Consider the following 21,936-nt stretch of genomic DNA (forward strand, 5'->3'; position numbering starts at 1 on the left):
TTCTTTCCCCAAACACACTCCTCCTGAAGTTGCTTAGTAATGAAAACACAGGCTTCTGTGGGGCCCTCAACACAGGCTCTCTTGGCTCAGGCCGGGCACTGTCCCCTTTTCCTCCATCCTGGTGGCACCTAGATCCTCTGGGTTAGGGCCTGAGTTTCGAAAGCCATTTGAAGCCAACAGTATACTTGGTTGAAATACAAGAGACCGTTGGGCTTCAGCCTTACTGTTGAGCTCCCCTGGCCGTGGGGGACCTGTGTCCACTTCTTCCCACCCAGAGACCCTTCTCCTCAGACGAGGAACAACTTTCACATGGACTAGAGCCTGAGGAGTGAGTCCAGGCTTTATCTGTGTTCAGCTCCCCCAGAATCAGAGACCCCAGGACCCACGGAGCAATACCATTAACAAAGCAGCCAGGCTCCAGGAGCCTCGGAAGGCTCTTCTCAGTGGCCAGTGGGAGCTCATCGAGACACGGGAGCCTGGAGAAGGGCCCCAGCTGGGGAAAGCTGCTAGGCAGAGCCGCGAGAGGAGGCCGATGGAGCCCAACTACAAGTCGGGCTTCTGTCTGCTTAACTCACCCCATGGCTCCCCATTGCCAGGAGGTAAGTCATACTCCCCTGTGAGGTCCCTGCCCGTCTCTTTCATCTCATTCCTGGCCACCCCACCCCTGTCCCCCAACACATACACAACACACATGCTTCTCTCCAGCCTTCCTGAACTACCTACTCCTGGTGGATGAATCCTTTGAGCTCCTTTCTTCCCCAGTCTTCTGCCCACGCCGTTCCCTCTGCCTGGGAAGCCCTTCTGCTCTTCCTCTTCTTCACCTGGGTAATTTAGTTAGCTTTGACCTCAGGCCCCACCTGTTGGGAAAGCCAGTGAGGGGAGCCACCCATTTTGACCTCTAGGCATCAAGGAAACTTCACAGAGGGATTGTCCCCCACAGGAAGAAAGGGAAGGCATTCGAGATAGAAGGAACCCAGTGAGCAAAGGCATAGAGGGCATGGAGACTCCAGAGCTGTTACGGGGATGGAAGGGAGATGAAACGTAAATCGGTGTCTGTGGGGAGGAGGGCTGTGGGACACGGGGCAGAGTGAGAGTTAGCCCAGCTGAGGGGAGATCTTGCATGCTGGGCTAAGAGATTTTATGCTATAGACAATGAGGAGCTTTCTTTTCTTTATTTTTTCTTTTCTCTTTTCAAACTCTCACTTTTATTCTTTGCCAGGTGGGGCGGGGGTGGCATTTGGGGGTTCGGGCAGTGGCTGTTCTAACATCTGGTTCCAACTGGCTGAACCAGCTTTACAAATGAGCACAGAAAGGCATTTTCAAACTCACCAGTAATAGAGGAAATGCAAATCAAAACAGCAATGAGATACCACTTTCTCAAGTCTCACCGCAGGAAGATGTGTGCCCGGATTCCCATTCAGCAAAGGACTTGCTGCCCGCCTGCAAGAGTGCCTTCAGCAGAGAGCCTTGCTCAGGTTCGGCCCCAGCTGTGTGGGCAAAGCGGGAAAGAAAGGCCTGGCCGTTGCAGCCCCGTGCAGGACACTGATGGGCAACATTGATTCCAGAGCTGCTCGCAAGTTCTGCCACAACGTGCCCAGCCTTCCCCAGGCCTGTATCACCATTCAGCTTCTTCCTCTACCCAATTTTCCTTCCTCCTCCTGCCCTTCCTAGGCATTGATCCTTAATAAGTATCTTCTTGCTCACCAAATTCTGTCATGGCAGCTGTTTCTGGAAAACCCAGCCCGCAACACAGGCAAAGTCAATCTCACGCTTTGCTAGCAGTAGAATAAGTGGGCAGAGCCAATTTAGAGAGAAATCTGACAATACTTAGTGTGCATACGCCCTCGACCTCAGCGCTCCCGTGCCTGGGTGTCTACCCCACAGGGGCTCACTCACCCATATCGCCCATCTGCACGGAGAGGGGGCCAAGGATGGCCAGCCCAGGGTGGGTTTCGGGCAATGGAGCTGTCACCAGGGAAAGGGGTGTGTGAATGTAGTGAACGCCCATGCTGGGATTCCACGCAACTGAAATGTTTATACACAGCAACTCGTAGAGTTCTCAAACACAACATTGAGTGAAAAACAGAAGCAGAACCTAAGACAAGGCTCTGAGGGCAACTACTTTGCTTGGGTAGTGATCACAGAAAGAACTGGTAGGTGAGTGGGGAAGTGAGATGTGGAGGGGAGGAAGATGGGAGGGAGGGAAAGAGTTGGTTAATGAACAGGGCGCGTCTGTGAGCAGCTGGGCCTCCCTACTGAGGATCTCAGGAGAACCACCTAGAGCACCCCCCAGGGTTGTAAGAAAGCTGGGTTTTATGACTTTCATTGACTGAGGACTGTTTCCAGGGATGATGCCCACCCTGCACTTCCAACCTGCCCCACTCTCACAACACAGAAAGGTCCCCCAAAGTCCCAGGAGCATGCAAGAAACAGTGGTGATGAAAGGATATGGGGGGGGGGGGCACCAGGAGCAAGTGGTCCAGAAAGAAACTGAGATTTAGAGCACAACACCTTCTGCAAAGTCAAAGCACGCCCTGCATTTTCAATGGCTATCCATAGCCTAAATGAAACTAGGGAAGATGGTTTGGAAGTACCCGCAGGAAATGCACAGAGCGCTGCTCTCATTACCTACTGTTCAGCCCGTTGCCCAAAATCCTATTGAGTCATGCAACCATGACACCGGACACAGGACAGATGAGACCGACAGCAGTTTACTAGTCCTGTGTGCTCACAGCCACACGGAGGAGGACACCACACATGACACAGGGCCCCGGGGGCTGCACTGAGGAGCAGAGAGAACCAGCAGGGGCTGCAGGGAGCAGGCATTCAGTAACTGCAGGGTGGGGTGCCCCTGGCCCCCATGGGAGATCGGGATTGGCTTGTGTGAATAATTCCACAGGCTGGCAGGGAGGTGAAATCATTAGATCGAGGGCTGAATGCGGTGCAGGTGGTCCAGCTGGTAGGGGAACTAACCAGGAGGAGAGAGTTTCCTGCTGGGTGGGGACACGTCTGGTGAGAGCAGGGAACTCACAGCTAGGCCTGTGGGGGGCTCTGTGAGGCTCAGAGAAGGCCAGGCAGCACACAGCGTTTCGGGCCTTGAACTATATAAGTGGGTTCCTGCAGAGGGAGAGAATGAGACAGAGATGGAGGACAAAATAAAACAAAAGGCCTTGATGTTATTAGTGTGACATGAACTAGGGTGTGTATATATATATATATATATATATATATATATATATATATATATTTCACTTCTGTATACTTGCGGTCCTCAGAAATAAGTAATATTAAAAACAACAGCAAGAAGCAAGAAAGAATAAGGTTCGGGCTGGGGGAAGGGATGGGCTAGGCTCTCAAATACAACCAGGCTATAGGCCAGAGGCCTGTGTTCGGGGAACAGAAAATGCTATTTGTTACAAAATGTCCTGAGAGTGATTGCCCATTGAGATAACGAGAATAGAAGGAAATAAAACTTCAAACAGAGTTTAATGGCTAAGCTAAGCCAGTTGGCTGGTAGGGCAGGCTGCTCTGTGTGTGAGCAGAGTGGGGTGAGCAGTCAGTCAGGCCAAGGGGCTGCAAGAGGGCTCAAACTTGTTTTCTCTGTCACTTAGACACTTTCCCCAGGAACAACGTTAGTGTTACCTTCTGGAGTCCACAGGGAGCCATGCAAAGACCTGGACACCTAATAAAATATAATGAGGCAGGTTATATCATCACAAAGCTTCTAGACATCAGGGCTTTTCAGAAACGTTGACAGGGCCGGGCTGAGGTCAGCCCCTGCAGGGACCTTGCCCAGCCTGTATCCCTGCAGGGGGATAACGGGAGTGGGGATCATCAACGTACTGTCTGAGATAAAACAGGAGCCAAGTCCAGTCTGGGGCACCCGTAGATCTGGGGTCCCCAGATCGAAACCAACTTTCCTATCAAGGAGGCCCCCCAACAAGAAATAAGTGGTCAATTGGGCTGAAGGGAATTACATGGAGCCCATATCCAAACATGGGAAGGGTTCGTCCCTGCTGCTAGCTATGAGCAATCCAACAGCTTTATGATGAAACAATTGTTTCTTAAGGACCCTGCATCTTAAGGACATCAAGATGGCTCCCGGTGACATACTTCCCTACCTCCACCCACAAAACAGACTCCATTATCCATTCACTTGATGCGTATTTGTAGCACACTCATTTGCCCATCCTATAATAGGGAAATGAAATCACATCACTCATGGTTCTTAGTGTAGTGCAGGAGGGAAAGAAGGCAGAGCGCTCATAATAACACACACACACACACACACACACACACACACACACACACGTTGTCACCAAGCCCAAAATCAGCAGAGAAAATTGATTCTGTGGGAGTCTGAAGGTGAGTCACTGGGTCAGGAAGATAGAAGGAGAAGGGATATGTTAAGCATAATCCCTGGGGAACATTCTAGAATATGTGGCATCCCATAAAAGAGCTGTTTTGGATTGAGAGACACTCTCACATTCACATTCAGCCAGCAGGCATTCATTTATCCCTGGGTCTGGGTTGAGTCCATACATGCAATGGGGAATATGCCTCTGTAAGCATGCCAGTCTTTCAGAGCACACATACACAGTCCGAACTCTAAAGATCTGACACAGAGTTTGAGGTTCCCCAGCAAAGGTGCCCTTAACCCTACCCAGGGATTCGACCACACCCCAGGGCCCCAAGACACTGCTTTCCTTAAAAGGCACAGCCATGCAGAGACACCAAACCTTGGGAAGGGCTCCAGGGCAGAAAAGAGGCAGGTATCACCCAGTTTCCCTGTGCACCACATCTTGTAGCAGTTGTTGGCCTGGCTCACAGCCTCGGGGATAAACCCCTAGCCAACCGCTCTTGGGCCACAGGCTCTGAGAGTCAGGGCATCTGCATGCGGGGTCCTAAATCTAGCATCGACCTTGCCTGGGCCAAGCCACTCCCACTTGCACTTTGGCCTGCCCTGCCCAGCCCAGCCCAGAGGGCATGCGGAGGTGCAAGTAAGGAAATAGGACAGCAACTGTTTTGTGAAATGCAAAGTTCACACCATCCTACGGGGTTAGAAGCCACCGTCCCAAGCCAGAAGCCCTGAGGACACAGTAGGTGGGAAAACGACTAAGGAGCCATGGATATTCTCTTCTACGTAATGCCGTTCCCACTCCGTCCCCGTTCCTGTCCCAGCACCAGGCAGAGGACCACTTCTAGCCAGGAGACGGTCCTGCGCACTGTAATATGAAGTGGTACCCCCTCTGCTGACCTGGGGCGCGGGAGAAATGGAGAGGCAGAGACCGAGGACTAGGCCTGCTGTGTGAGCCGAAGACTCATCTTGGTGGAGATTTCCAGATTTAATCTCTGACAGAAGGAAACAGTCAGGGCCAGAGGTGCACCTCGTTTACCCCGACTTGTTCTGCATCCTCATGGGGCAGGAGAGGGGCTTCAGGCACTGACGATGAAGAAAGCGACGGGAGAAGGAGCTAAACATCCTAAAAAGCAATCTGAGGTGCATCTCCTGCTAGCTTGTCTCCTTTTCCTTATTATGGAACAAGGTCTATCTCCTGTCCAGCCTTGAGTTATACTGTCAAAAAGTAAAAATATTTTAATCTCTCAACCTTAGGAGGCATCAAGCTTAAGGAAGAGGCAGTGATGGGGTGCATGGTGCATTTGTGTGGAGAAAAGCCTGGCAGAGCATACGTCAAACCGTAACAGGGCTCCTCTTGGGGAGACAGGCTTTCTACCTGACTGTGTGAAGCTCTCAAAAACACCTGGATGTTGCATAACTGTATGTGACACTTTCGGTCAGAAGAACAGTAGCTTCTGCACATAAACAGAAGCATAAAGGACTGTTTAAGTGTGGTCAAAGTTGAAAGCCCGATCACCAAAGAGGCAGGGGACAGGAGAGAGAAGGGCAAGAGCGGACTCCTGATAGCAGGTCCTGAATAGTGAACAGCATTCATCAACGTAATGCTATTGTTTTAAGCTACAAAGCCCTGTTCCTTCAGGAAAGGTTGCTGTTGTCATTACTATAGGGGATGGGAAAGGAACCCTCTAAAGCGCCAGGCATATAAATGGGACAGGATCTCCATGAGGTCTGGTTTGGTTTGGTTTTGAGAGGGAGAGGGAGAGAGAGAGAATGGGGGAGATAAGGGAGGGACAAAGGGAGAGAGAATCTTAAGCAAACTCTGAGCTGAGCACAGAGCCCACGGGTGGGGCTGGATCTCAGGACCATGAGATCATGACCTGAGCCAAAAATCAAGAGTGGATACGTGGGGCACCTGGGTGGCTCAGTTGGTTGGGGGTCTGCCTTCAACTCACAGCATGATCTCAGGGTCCTGGGATTGAGCCCTGTGTCGGGCTTCCTGGTCAGGGGAAGCCTGCTTTTCCCTCTCCCTCTGCCCTCCACTTGCGCTTGCTCTCTCTCTCTCTCTCTCTCTCTCTGGTGCTCTCTTTCCCTCTCTCTCTCTCAAATAAATAAATGAAATCTTAAAAAAAAAAAAAAAGTCGATGCCGGACTGACTGCATCACCCAGGCGCCCCTCCATTAGGCTTGTAAAAGAGCTAAACTTCTGCCCCAAATCAGGGAAAGGAAATGGCAGAGATTGTCATACTTACAAATATTGAAGAGCTATGAAGAACCATACAGATCCTTCTAGTCTCCTCATTTCCCAGGGAGGAATCGGAGATGTGGCGAAGTCTGGGCAAGTGCTGTGGTCCCTCCACACGTCCTGCCAGAGCCAGGACCCCAAGCTCAGCGGCCTGCCCAGAGCACACTTGTCCACCTGCCCCGCTGGCCGCGCATCCCCGCTGTGCTGTGAGGGCACCTCCTTCAGAAGTCAGAGAGGCGGAGCTGGATCCCAGGTAGCACAATACCTTCTCGCTCAGAGTCTGAGACAGCACTGGATTCTCGGGAGACTGTACCCGACGGAGCAGGGGCAGGAGCTCAGCGTTAAAACACGAGCCGGCATCTTGCTCTGGCCACAAGGTGAGGGAGCACGAGAAGACAAGCATGCGGACTCTCTCGGTTGCTTTCCTAGCATTACATTCACTGGCACCTGGGCTCGCCGTGTAGCCTCTCAGCCCAGCCCCCACCCCACAGCCCCGCAGCCCTAGCCGGTTGCCTCCCTGGAGTGTGGGTGCTGCACAGAATTCCAGAAGCCAGGGCAGAGGTGGGGGTGGAGTGAGGCAGAAAGGAAAGGTGGGGGAAGGTCTGGTGTGTACAGATCCTACAGCAGGTTTGGAGCCCTGCTCACCCTCAGGTGTGCGATTCACCTGTTTCTCTATAACTTCCTGTGTATGTTCAGTCCCACTGTACTGGGGTGTCTGTGTTCCGGGGAGATCACATCGCGCTAAGGGACTGGGTGGGAGGTCTCATGGAGCCTCTGCAGGCATCCTCCCCTCTGGTCGTCAGTTTTCAGTCCTTGGCGGGACATCCCTCATTCCAGGCAAAAATCCCTTTAGATCTGACTATTCCATTAGCTTTCCTGTGCTGCCCATAAAGGGATGGGACTCATTTTACGCCAAGTTGGGGCCAGAGAATCTTCCCAGACAGAATTGCCAACAGGTAGACCACAGAGCTCTCTACCAAGCTTCCTTCCCCCAGGAGGGCCCTTCCTAAAGACGGCAGGAGTGGGCATCTTTGCTCTTATTCACGATGGCCATCCCATCTTGTCTTAATGCTGTTAAGAGAGTATCAGCTTCTGAAAGAGAGAGTACTCTTCTCCCTTAAGAGTATCAGCTTCTGGAAACTTACATCAAGACAACCCTTCTGTGTCTCTGCTTCCTACTTTTCCCATCCCCTTCCTGAGGGACTGAGCACAGCACAGCCTCGTTGTTTAAACTGGCTGAGTGGAGAGGGAAGGGCAAAATTGTTAACCATAGGGAGAAAAAAACCTCACATAAGTTAATGTCGCAAATGTTGCCGTGCTATGCTTCCCACTGCTGTAGGATGTGGGTATGGAAGAAAGTCCTTCATGTGCGATGAATCTTTGCGGGCGGGAGGATCGCTGAAGAAGCTGAAAGTAACTAGGGGACATCAAGCACGGGTGGGCAGTGGCAGGAGAGGAGAAGTTCCTCCCCCTCTGGTCTCTCCTTGGCCGTAGCCTGAGGGTCACCTGGAGGTGGAGGCCAGGGAAACCCCAGGACGGAAGGAGCGTGGCAGACATCCGTGCAGCGCTTCTGGGCAAAAGGGTGCCCCTGTGAGATGACAAGTTACAAAAAGAAGCCCCATCCTCTGAGCCAACACAGCCCAGGACCGGAGAGCAAGGCCTGGCAGGCAAAGGACGGCTGCATTCCCACGGACGAGTCCCCCCGGGCTATGTATTTTTACACTTCACACCAACTGCAGGCGTCTGAGTGGAAACCGGCTACTTTTCATTACAAAACCATGTTGTACTTTAGATAAGATTTCAAGGGAACCTGCAGGAGGGCATGGCTCGATACTCAATAATCATGGGTAGTTAAGAAACTCAAAACACGAAACACCAAGGTCATCAGACCTTAGCTGTCTGCGGACTTGGTTAACTTTGGTCTGTTGTTTTTGTTAAAGGGACCTCCACGTCTCAGGTAATGAGCCAAAGCTCGGGAATGACACGTTCAAAAAATTCTACATTCAAAAGCCTCCTTGCTGCTCTCAATGGTTTTCACGTGTTACGTATCCGTGCTCCTCGGTATCAATGCCCGGCCCCCTCTGCAGGGAGCACAGAACTTTAGAAATCACCTCCCAAGGTTACAAAATGATAAACAAGAGCAGAGCAAAGACTAAAGTCGTTAAGCCAGCCCCCCCCCACATGCCCAATTTTCTGGTAACCCCGATCATATCTGATGCAAAAGCTGCTTCTAATCAAAGCCCGTTGCCTAGCTGTTCTAATACTTTCCACATTGGACATTTTCACTAGTGCACCGTGCATCAGGAGGCCCTGCACAAACAGACCGTCAGGTTGAGGAGATATGCTCTCTCCAAGGAAAGTCTGCAGAAACACATATGAATGATAAACCTCCAAGGAACCGCCTGCCCTCACTCACAGTGACCCAGTGGAAAATTGCTGAGCAAGTTGCCAAGTTAACCTGATTCGTGGCTGCTGTTTACACTATGGACGTGAACTGTTCAACTGAGGAGCTTTCCACTATCATCTCAACCACGGAACAGGAAAAATTACGCCAGTGACTATTTCCCCACTTTCCCCACAACAGTATATAACGGGTACCATTCTAAATGCACACAAGAGAAATTAGTTTGTTATGTACTGTTGAGACTGCTAGCCTGTCGATCAATGAATGGAAAGCCAGCAGAGCGTTAGAGAGGGTGGGAGACACGGAACGACAGAACGTTTCTGATCTGATGGAGAAGGTTCTGCTGATGGAGAAGATTTTGCATACGTAACAAGAAGGAAGAACTTACTTTGGCTCTGCAGGAAGGTCTGGATGGGGGGGTACTCAGTGGGCCAACACAGAGAGGACAGCATCTAGTGGAAGGATGATGCGGCTGGGGGTCAGCTCCGCTGTCATCCTGCCTCATGTTACTCCAAGATAGACTGTGCAAAATCATGTAGAAGGGACAGCAATCAAACCCTTTGAAAAGCATGACTAAGAAATTTTGGAAAATGTGAGGGTGGATTCAATGTCAATGGGGGATTAAGATAATTTTTCACAGAAGACACACGGCCTGCCATGCCTTTGAAGGAAAATGTAATCAGTGCCTGGGGATGGATTGTTTCCATGTGCTTATTTGTCAACAGCCTAATGAAATAATGCAAAAGCGGTGACGATGTCCCAGCACCAGATCTTCCAACTTGGGGTGCTAAGCAGCCCACCAGGCTTGAGGGAGCTGGGCTTGTTTCCTTCCCCCCCTCCAGAAAACCCTTCAGCTCTCAATGCCAGGTTGATAGGGTTTCATGTCAATGGGGACTTTGCCTTTTTCCCAGGGATCCTTTCCTCATTCCATCCTGTCACACACGGAACTTAAATGCCTTCTCCCTTTTGCTGGGGCCCTCCTATTTTATAGAGAAATGGTCCAACTTTCCTGTCATCACAGAGTTGGGGGAAAGGACTTTTTTAAAGCAATGGGTGTGATAACAATTGCTAGGTCTAACGTTTGCTCCATCCATGGGCCAACACCCTGACCCTTTGGTATGGTGGAGGGGATGTGACATTGGCAATCCTGGGATCTATCTCAGACCAGGTAATGGGCTGACTCAGGATAAGAAAACCAACACTGGCCATAGTCATTGACAAAGACCTGTAATCATTTTTAAATCATTTTTAAAATGCTTTGTAGTGAATTCATTAAGTTATAAGGATGCTTTTCTCAGAGACACTCTCCTTAAGTCAATCAGTCTCTTGAAGGGGTGGTAGGGATGTAAAATTATTCAGAATAGCACAGATAAAAACAAGCATAAGTTTGCCTGTCCAGCCCAATGCTTAGGGATGCCTAGGCCATGCATTGGAAAGAGGTTCACATCCAGGGCATGCCCAGTATTTTATGTCATCCTGATATTTTGTATGGAACATTGAATGAACTCACTAACACATGCTCCTTCTCCAAGGCCCTGGTTACACCATCCTCATGTCTCTCTTGGTTGGCAGGCTCCTGGTGCTCCGTTATTAACCATCAGATGCTTCAGACATACCCAATAATGTGTGTCCATTGTTAGGGAATGATTTCCTAATCTGGTTCTGAAAACAAGTCACTTCAAATATTCATTCATTCATTCATTCATCAGTCATTCATTTGTTTACCCAAAATTACCCGAGGGCTTTCTGTATGCCATGAACAGCGGTGGGCATCAGGAATAGATGTACTGCCCTCAAGGAGAATACAGTCCCTGAGACAGAGACGAACAGATGATTATGGCACACGCAAAGAAATTATATGGCAGAAGGGCATACAAAGGGGGCTCAGAGGAGGGGTGTGAAGTTCACTCTGCCGGGGACGGGAAGGCCTCAGAGAGAGGGGGCATGTAAGTTGAGTCTCAGAAGAAGAGCAGGAGCTACGCAGACCTTCAAAAGTCATTCCTGGGAGTTTCGGTTTTCCTACTCCGCATCGGACCTGCTCATACAACAGCTTATAATTATAAAAATACTAAACCCTCCTAAGTCCTTCCCTAAGACGCCGACAGGTATTGCCAGGCTGGCTGCCTATAGCCAGGGTGCCCCGGAGTTGGTGAGCTGATGCTGGCTGTGCGATCACCAGGCCCTGGGGCAGCCAGTCCCAGAGGAGGACTCTTCCAGGCTCACTCACTCTCCAGAGATCTCCCAGGCACGCGCCATGTGCCGGGGCCTGTGTATTCTCAGTCATCGCATGACTGTGTTAATACCGGTCATTGGTTGATTTTGAAAAGAAGCAAGTGGGTCCCTGTGGGCCTTTCCTCAGCTGCTAGTCCTTCCTGTGCTTGTCCTTAGGGCTCTTCCCCTCCTCCAGTTGCTGAAAGCCTTCACTTTCACACCGCACCTTTCTGAGCACAGTCATTCCGTCCTCCTGTTTTCCACAACAGTGGATTACAAAGTAGCTGAAGGACCAAGGCTCTACATATGGGAATCAGGGAGAGTTTTGAGGACGGTTCAAAGATAGAAGGACAATACTATTTTCCCACATATGCAGTCCATCTGTTTTGCCTGTGGTTAGTTGGGATTTCTTCTTTGCTTCTTAAGAACTACAAAATTAACTTATCTGTAGTCGATGCCGTCTGTCACCAAACCTCCCAACCTGTCTGGTTCCTCTACCAACCAGACACGCCTCGGTCACCGGCACTGTTGGGATGTGGATGCTGGAGAAGGTCCTTTGAGGTGGGATCAGTTGTTTAATACTCTTGGGAGCCTCTCTCAGCTGCGACGGGCCCCCTGTGCCCTTCCCTTGCAGGGACCTGGCCAAAGCACTAAGAGTTAATTCACATGTGGTGTGAAGAACAGAGAGCTGTGGATGGGTTCCCAAGGAGCTGCCATGTCCAAGACAGAAGAAGAGGATCCCACCGTGGACAGTGGTATAGCCAGCCGGGTGGAGGGAATGAGAGGGGTAAGAGCCAGCAGTCACTCCAGAACGATGCACTGGTGCCAGGCCCACATGCCCCAAGGAGGCCAGTTGGACAAGGCCTGGATGGGCATCCACCAGAGTCAGGGATCCAGGAGCTGTTCGTGAGCTCAGCGAGAGCAGTTTCAGTGTGGTGGTGTAGACGGCAGTAGAGCGGATGATGGCGGTGTACTTAATGCCCCCGAACTATACACTTACAACACTTGAAGGGGTCAGAATGGCGCCTCGTATGTTATATGTATTTTACCACACACACAGAATAGAACACCGAAGGTGGGCAGGGTGGGGTGTGTGTGCAGGGGAGGCAAGGAAAGAAGAGAAGGTGGAGGTGGAAGAGATACGAAGTTGTGAATTTCTGCTTTGTTTTAAGACGGGAGTGACTGGAGTGTGTTCATAGGCCCGGCGCAATGAGCTGCTAACCATGGATGACAGAAGACTCGATGTTCCAAAGGAAGGACAGATGAGGGACGTGAAGTCAAGGGCAAAGCAGAGTGACTGGCCCTGGAAGGGAGGAGGACTGGCTCTTCCTGCCGAGCCAGAGCGGAGGGCGGGAGGTCAGAGTGATGTCGAGCCCCCTACCCCCCAGGCCGTGGCGAGGCAGCCCATGTGTGGTGTGGTGGAAAGCGCGAGACCACTGTGGGAGGGCTGGAGAAGGCGCTCACCTAGAGATACGCGAAGGGTCCCCTAGTTTTCATCCCGAGCATACCAAGTAACAAAAGGCTATGTGTCTTCTTCTCTCTCCTCTTGGTCACTTGCTCTCGTCCTGACTCCAGCTGCTGACGTGTCTTCAGAGCATACCTAGACAAGAGCTCCTTGGCCCGTAGGCCAGGGTGTCAGGCCACTGCAGCTGGGGAGAAGCCAAGAGGATTCTGACTGGACCCCCGGGTCTGCTTTGGGCAACCCGACACAGGTCTGAGGATGACCCCATGTTGGCAGCCCCTCCAGCAGGGCTGCTGGGACCAGGATGTCCTGCGGTGACTGAGCCTATTACTTGGGCTTCCTGTCTAATGGTCCAGGACACCAGACCAGACCAGCCAGACCAGTGTCAGGATCCCCCCTTGGGTTCCTGCTTTTCTCTTTTATCATCATGTGGGTGTTGTGATTGCTGTGAGAACTGTTACCATCATCATTATTGTAGTTGAATTCCACCCAATGGGATTTGGAGGCCAATGTGGAACACCGATGAGGCACAAAAGCATTTTTTTTTTATCTTGCCTGCCTCGTATATTAGGTTTCAGTTTTATGGGATTAAAACCAGCTGAGGTCTGAGGGCCTCCTCAGGCCCACTTGACTACCTTCAGGCGTCCTGCTGTGGTTTGCCACCCACAGCGGTGAGGACCCTTCTGGGATGCAGACAGCAGGGCCTTAGGCCGGCAGGCGGGTGGTCTGGAGACGCCTCTAATTAAAGCTCTTCAGACCTGCAGCCATGGGATCCTAACCTCTGCTTCTCAGTGTCTGGACACATCTCAAATCCCTGGCCTTTCTCAGGACTCTAAGGGACAGAAAACCCAAAATGTAAGGGGTCTGCGCTGAGGGAGGGCATGGGGGCTAGTGTTGGGCTGGAGGCTGGGGCCAGTTGCCCCAACTCTTCAGATGGCAGACTTCTGTGCTAGCCCAGGAGAGGAGCAAAGGGGGAAGAAAGCCAAGCGAGCAAGAGCCACCATCATGGTCTGGGTTCCACTGCAGGAATAACCCCTGGGAAAAGGAGCATAAACACCCCATTCCAGAGCTTCCTTTCGGGGAATCATGGCATCATCCCTGGGGCTCCCCAGCAATCCAATACACCTTGGCTGAAGCTCTGGAGTTGAGTAAACATGGACACTCCTGCTCACCCTCCTTACCCACGTGCTCTCGGAGGCCCTGTCAAGGCTTCCTGCACTGAAAGTCCCTCTCGGCGAAACAATTCCCTGTGAGAAATATTCATTCATTCAATAAAATATGTTTATTGGATTTCTCACATGCACCTGCTTAAAACACAAGACCCCAGAAGAGATTTAACTCTGAGCACCCCTTAGAGATGGTTTTCCCCCTGGGAATGTGTTGCAGATCTCTGATAGGCAGAGAGCCAAGGGTGTGTGGTGGTGGAGTGGTGGACAGGTAGCTCAGAATAGGATCGGGCCTTGACTATTGGGTTCAAAGACTTCCCAAACTTCTTGAGTGCAAAACTCCTTTGATGTCATAGCAAGATGCCGGAGAATGCTTTGAGACTACTTTCAGCTTGGGCTTTCTGAAGGCTGTGATAAGTGTCCCTGGGGCCAGGATTCCAACCCAGGATGTCCTGATTCTGAAGCGTATGGTCCTCCAGCTTTACTTCAGTCTGAGTTCTCTCTTGCATGCTCCCACAGAGGTTCCTGGGACAGCGTGCATTCCCTGGTTATCTTGGGGGATGTGTGTTCCCACTGGATGTGCTTAGGGGTGAGCTGGAACAAGGAAGTCTGCAGAAATGAGCATGGTAAAAAATCAGTCTCCATTGGGCCACAGATAGGTCCTTGCCTACTGGGCTCCATTTTTGTTCTTCTTTCCTAGAGGGAAAATCCAGGCAGAATCCAGGGGCCAGAGGACACCGTTTTCAGAGAAGCTATTGGCCTCCTGGTGCTCCAAGCTGATGTGGTGGGAAGGGGAATGGACAAAGCTGGGGGAGATGGAGAAAAGACTAGCCCTGTTCTGGGAGTAGCTGCGCATCATTGCAACATACCAGAAAGGAATAGAAACTGGTCCCTTAAAGGAAAAACAGATTTAGGAATGAGAGGAATAGCTTTTTCATGGAAGGCATGAGTCAGGTCAGACGGGAGGAGTGGAAAACAGAAGGAAAAAGTACCGGCAAGATAGTAAAACTGAAGAGAAACTATATGAAGATACTAAGAAGGAAGAAGTGACTCGTGCACAAGGGACACGTTGTCAGAGAAAAGCTAGCCGCTAACTTGGGTTTTTTTCTGGCTTGTCTGAGAGCAAAGCCTGTTTTCATAGGCCATGATCCAGGAGGGTTGTCCGGGCTTCCTGGAGAATGTCTACTTGCAGAAGAGCAGTGACACCGAGAAAGGGTAAGGATGGAATCGAGTTCTAATCAAGACCCCAGCGTTTCAGACCAGAACCCATCCAATCAGCTCACAAACACGTGTGGATTCGTGTCATATTACTGCAACTTACGGCCTTATGGCTTCGGGCAAGTTTATTTAAACTGTCTGGATCCTAGACGCTTCATCAGTAAAATGGACTTATTAGCCACCTCAAATAGTCATTGTGGGATCTACATTAAATAAGATAATGTTATAAACACCTAGTACGGTACCTGGCATACAGTAAGCTCTCCCGAAATGTGGTCATTCTACTGATCCATCTGGATTTCTTGCATTCAATTACATTTCCTGGAGCAAAATATCGGAGACACCTCAAAAATTAGAGTGAACTTAAAAACCAAACAAAGCCCAGTTCACATCTAGAGATGTTCAGCCATGCTTCCTCTCAGTGGTTTGACCAACCTTCAAATGGCCAGAAAATAGATCCCGACACCCCCAGCCCCCACCCCCATTAAATAACGTTTAGGCTATTGTGTTAACCCACTAGTCCCTTGACGCGGGACTCTGAGCGTGCGAATGGCATGCTGCAGCCAGAGTATTAACAAATCCTGGCTTAGCTCTCCACTGGATGTGGTGAATGGGTAGGACACACCACGTTACCCTTTGTGCTCTAGCATCGCCGTCATTTAAACTCCATGGTCAACATTATTTCAGTGGTGTAGTATGAGAAGCTCTTCATTCAATAGGCTTACAATGGTGAAGACAAAGTGTTTCCCAACACAGACGTTAGAATCACTTCTAACATTTTCTCAATAGAATTGCTCCTCTGAAATGGAATGGAAATTAGAAGGGAAGTACACATTTTTACTTTTCATTCAGTTTTTCATAGCAAATAGAAGTAAAATAAGATGAATATACATGTAATGTACATTATGTGTATATAAAATACTATGTTATATACATAATGTGCTTTATGTATATGAATTATGATATATATTACATGTCTACATAAAATATTATATATGCGTAAGATATTATAAAGATCACACAGTAACTGTAGCAGAGGCAATAATGCTCACCATACAGTTCATTTTCTCTCCTTCTAGCCTATATGGACAATGGATTCTGCTCAGAAATGAGACTTGTCACTTTCAGATCCAATCATTGAAGAGCAAATGTGATTTCTCCATGCTTCTCTCTTCCTCTGCTTTGGCAAATGAGGTGTGTTCCACATACATGTAGCAACAAGATGGTGGAGTGTCCATTAGCTGGATCCCAGGAGCAGAGCCCCCTCTCCTACCCAATCCTTTGGCTGACTCACAATGGACAGGTAGCATGAGGGGTAAACCCTTATTGTGTTAAGCCACTGGGGTGCTGCAATTAATTTTTTATCCCAATATAACCTACCCTGTCCTGGCTGATACAATAACTATTCCTTGGAATTCTCTAAATCAGACCTCAAGTAGAGATTTAAACTCAGAGTGAAGAATAGCAGGTTTTAGAAGCAACAATTGCATTCTATGATCCTTTTTCAAATTGATGTTAAAAAGTCAAGTAATCATTCAATTTTATTAAAAATATCTAAGTGTTTTCCTCTTAAATCTGGATAATTTTGTTTCAAATTCCAAACTCTTTTATCTGGATGAGGTTTAAATGCTTTTAAGTCTTCAAAGTTCCTCTTATTTCTAGACTATCTTTCAAGCAAAGGGACTTTCCCTAATAACTAATAAGAACATTTCCAAATCTAGTAAGACAGAGGGCTTGGAGTTGCGTCCCACTTGCACTACAGGTATTTTTGTGACATGAAGATAATTGAGCTGATGCGTACAATGTAAAAGAATAATAATAATAATAAAAACAAAAACAGCAGCCCTTTGCCGGCTATATGGTTTATGGGAGACAAAATGAAATGGTGAGGGAAGCATTTTTCACAATGCATCCACCCCAGCTGGACCCAAGTGATAGAGAAAGAAGCAAACACACTTCAGCGGTTTGAGTTCGAGACTATGAAGTGAGAATAATGTACTGCGTGCCGACTTCTTCACCTCACAGGGGTTTTCTGAGGATTAAATGGTTAAAACACTTCGAAGATGACAAATGCTTCAGAGCTAAGCATTATTATTATCTGAAACTATTATTACACCAATTCCTTGTGTAATCAAGTATTATTATTGGAAGCGCTGCAAGAAAAATCTAATCTTTGGAGATTTTCGGCTCTATTTGCAGAACAAAGGGGCATGGGTATCATTCATCGTAAGTACTTTAGACATGTGAATCAAGAGTATCTAGACAGTGAGTGAGTATTTCTTGTTTGCCCATATTTCAACTAATAAGAACTTTGTATTTATTGGCATGACCCAAAAAAGCAATATGGTACTTTGGGGAGGAAAAAACCCACAAGATTTAGATTCTAGAATAAGGTAAAACTAAAATGGAACCTACCCAAACATTTTCAGCTGAGATTAAAACCCCTCCTGGCTATTTGAATAAATTGCTCTTTAAGTAATTAAAACTGTAACCTATGGTCTTTAGTAAATTCTAGCAATTTTTCTGTAGTCAATTTCAAGTATTTTCTAACTGGCTTCTTTCCAAAGAGTACACCTGTGTGTTAGTTGAACAATGTCTTACTGAAAGATGAAATTAACTAATTTTGTTTGATTTGGATCTTGGTTAAAACTCTGAAGTTAGATATTTATATGCAGAGCCACATAAAGAATACTAGCTTAAATTATTCCACCAGGGACTATAATAAGATTTCCATTTAGCTAACAGAACATTAGAATATGCTTAGCTAATGAAAACGATTTATCTCTGTTTTTCTATCAAACACAAGAATTGGAAGAGGGGCAAAGAACTATTATTTTAAGTATAGAACTTCTGGTATTTTAACTTTCTTCCCTTCCACGCTACATCCTCTTCCTAAATTTATTCACTTTTGTTTCTGAACTTTGAAAAGACCTTGATCTACTTTAATTCGTGAAAACCCAATAAAACATTGTTTTGACTTTAAATAATGGGTCTCTAATGCCTTTGATCCCCCTTTTCCATGTAAAATAAAAGCCTAATGATTCCTATAAATGGGAGGAATAAAGTTTATTTCAATAGCTATTTTCATTTTATGAGGTTAATTTAAGTTTTCACTTTTGTCCGTTAATTATATGGGATGTCACAAATGTTGGAAGATGGGATTTGTGTATGTTTCCAGTTTTGATCTCAGTTAGTTCTTGCTTTGTACGGAATTAACGCACAAGAGCACGGGTGCCACCATCCACCCCTGTACCACCTTGAGAGTGCAGGTGTTTGCAGTAAGAATCCACCGCCATTCACAACCGTACAATTCCTGAACAATCACACTTTCCATGGCCCCACAGTGGCCTCTAAGGAGCCCCCATCTTACTGTCAGAGCATGCGAGCTCTCCTTACCCTCGGACATGTGGACTTTCTACAGCCTTGGTGGGGAGGAATGTGTCTGGTTTCCCATGCCATGCTCTCTGGGACCCAAACCTAGTCAAGATTGGGAGAGATACTTAAGTTTATGAGAGGAGACTTTTATTTTATTTTATTTTATTTTAAGATTTTATTTATTTATTTGACAGAGAGAGACAGCCAGCGAGAGAGGGAACACAAGCAGGGGGAGTGGGAGAGGAAGAAGCAGGCTCATAGTGGAGGAGCCTGATGTGGGGCTCGATCCCAGAACGCCGGAATCACGCCCTGAGCCGAAGGCAGACGCTTAACGACTGGGCCACCCAGGCGCCCCCAGAGGAGACTTTTAATTGTCCCTTGTATGCCTCCTTTATTACCTCCCCAGTTTTTGCAAACTGCCTCGGGAAAAGTAATAAATATTTGTGAATTAAAAAAAATTATTCAGTTCTACAATCAAAAAATTAGGGAAACAAATAAATGAGGATAAATGAAACCAAGTATGGAAACAGATACCATGTGAGAAACATCTTGAAAAAAAAAAAGAGTAGAACACACATGTACTAAAAACAGATTGGAATGGATGGAAGGCCCAAGTAGGCACTAAATATTCATGAGGCCTGTGAGCCATCAAATTTTCATGAGGCACTAAATAAATATTCATGAGACCTTTAATTAGCCACTTGGTGGGGGTGGTACCCATTTAACCTCCGTTTATTATCAACCCACTGCTCAGTTTGCAAGCTTGTTCTGCAACAGTAGTATTCATGGGACACTAGCGACCCACAGGGCTGATGCGCAAAGAGTAGCATTTGCGTCTTTGAAGGGCATATGTTCTCAAACTTTAAACACATGCATACAAGAAAGTCCTAATCATATTAACATATATAAAAAGAACTCTTATAAATCAATAAGAAAATGTAAACACAATAAAAAATTGGCAAACATTATAAACATGCAGATTCAGAGTAAGAGAAATATGTTAAGGCATGTTTTAAAAGTATTTAAGATCGAAGAAAGAAAGACAGAGTCTTTCAGATACTCTCATAGCCACTCCCTTGTAGCTCCTCCAGGGTTGGGGTGGGACTAGGAAAAGGAAGGAAAATGCTGAACCCTCTTCTCTGTAGGCTGTGGGGACAGACAACCCAATGGTGGCTCTCCCGTCAGCACACATGTGGTTCCTTGGAGGGCCGTGTACTTCTCAACTTTCATCCAGTTCACCAAAACAATATTTTTCTAAGCATTCCCAGACATGTCTTTGAATGCTGCCTTATACACCTAGAGTTCAGGTGGCTGCTTCTATTCCGGTCCTTTTCCTGGAAAACTAATGCTTCTGCTTATTTCACTACCCTGAAGTCATGCACAAAATGAGGAGAATGGACCACTCCACACTCTGCATCACCCTTTGTCACACAGATGCAAGAGAAGAAAACAGCTACAATTCTTGCAAGAGAGAACTCTCTCGTGGACCCTACTAAGGAGATTCAGTTGCAGAAGAGTCTAAAGGACCTCCTCTGCAAGGAGTCCCATGCTGTGATCCGCAGTAACCATTAGGGCTTTATCCCTCCATCCTTCCTTCACTTCCTTCATTCTTTTTCTACCTTCTCTTCAATTTATAGCCTTGCTACTTAAAGTGGGGTCCAGCAATATGGCAACACCGGGCAGTTGCTAGAAATGAAGACCCTCAGTCCTACCCCCGACCCCCTTCATCAGAATCTGTATGTTAACAAGATCTTCTGGGTATTTGAAGGTACATTAAAGTTGGAGAAGTATTGATTTCTAGAACAGAGTTTCTGGATTCTCCTGCTCCAGTCTCTCATGTCCACATGCATTCTTAGCTGGGGTGGCTCCTTTCTCTATCAGACTCCACCTCGTACAAAGCTGTCCTTGGCACGTTTTAGTCCCGTACCTCTTCTTTTCCATTTTCTGTTACCCTTTCTTGTGACCTTTGGCCTTCCTTTCCTGTTGATAAATGTCCACTCAGGCTCCTCGGCTCCATTTGCCCTCTTCCCAGAGAGGCTAGAAACGCACTCCAAGGATCAGTTGGGACTGGCTTGAAGGACCCCGCCCTGCCTCTTCAAGTGCCAGATGTAATTTAATCATTCCCAGAGTTCAGAGGTTTATGACTTGTTTCTTGTCGTTCCAAATGTGCGGTCAAGATGCCCTGGTGTTGAGTTGGCGGGACTCATGGCTTATTTAAATATTTTCCAATTCTGCTCTTTCGGACCACTGCTTCCACATTGCTATCACTTGGAAATATGAATGTAGTGAAATCATGAGGCTTATGTCAAGTTTGCCTTTAAACTCTTACACTGATTAAGCCATTATACCAGCAGTTTCTATGAACTAAATCTATTCCAGAAGAAGGAGTTTCTGGAATTGGGACCCAAAATCTTTCTATAGGTTCTTGGATGTACTTTGTGAGTGTGATTTTGTTTCCTAGACATGGCAAGAAAAATTTTATTTGAAATCCAAAAAGGTCATGGATGACTTTCTGTATTTCTGGGGTACTTGGAGAATCCGCCTGCATCCCAGAGTGAAGTGCTTTTATCTGAATGCGCACACACACGCGCACACACACGCACGCATGCACGCGCGTGCGCACACAACTGCTACACCTTATTGTCCAAACTTTTTGTCCCCGTCAGAGATGGGAAAAAAAGGGTAATCTCTAGGGAAAAAAATCAACTCTAAAACTGGCGATATTATGCATTTTATAGGCATTGGAATATCGAGGACAATTCAGTTGAAAAACATCACTAGTTATACAACTCAGATGACTGGTGCTGTGGTTAAACAGGCCACAAAAGAAAAATAGAGGTAAACTGGACTCTATTAAAATTAAAAACTTTTGGGGGTGTCTGGGTGGCTCAGTCAATCATCTGACTCTTGGTTTCAGCTCAGGTCATTATCGCAGGGTCCTGAGATCGAGCCCCACCATGCTGATGTCTGCTCTCAGGGCAGAGTCTGCTTGTCCCCCTCCTTCTGGTCTTCCCCACACTCATGTGCACTCTCTCTCTCTCTTTCTCTCTCTCAAGTAAATGAATAAATAAAATCTCTTTAAAAATTAAAAACTTTTGTGCATCAAAAGACACTATCAACAGAGCGAAAAGGCAACCACAGAAACAGTCTTTGCAAATCCTATCTCTGATTAAGAGGTTTATATCCAGAAAATATAAGGAATACCTACAACATAACAACAGAAAAGCAAAGAACTCAATTAGAAAATGGGCAGGGGATTTGATAGACATGTCTCCAAAGAAGATCTACAAGGTCCAATAAGCAGGTAGAAAGATCCTCCACATCACTAGTCATTAGAGAAATACAAATCAATATCACAATGCGATGCCCCCTCGACTACTAGAATGGTTATAACTGAAATGTTTAAAACAGCAGGTATTGGGGAGGATGTGGAGAAATTGGAACACTTGTGCTTTGCTGGTGGGAACGTAAAATGGTGCAGCCGCTCTGGAAAATAGTT

Source organism: Ursus arctos, unplaced genomic scaffold (assembly GCF_023065955.2).
Source record: "Ursus arctos isolate Adak ecotype North America unplaced genomic scaffold, UrsArc2.0 scaffold_8, whole genome shotgun sequence".
Lineage (NCBI taxonomy): Eukaryota > Metazoa > Chordata > Mammalia > Carnivora > Ursidae > Ursus > Ursus arctos.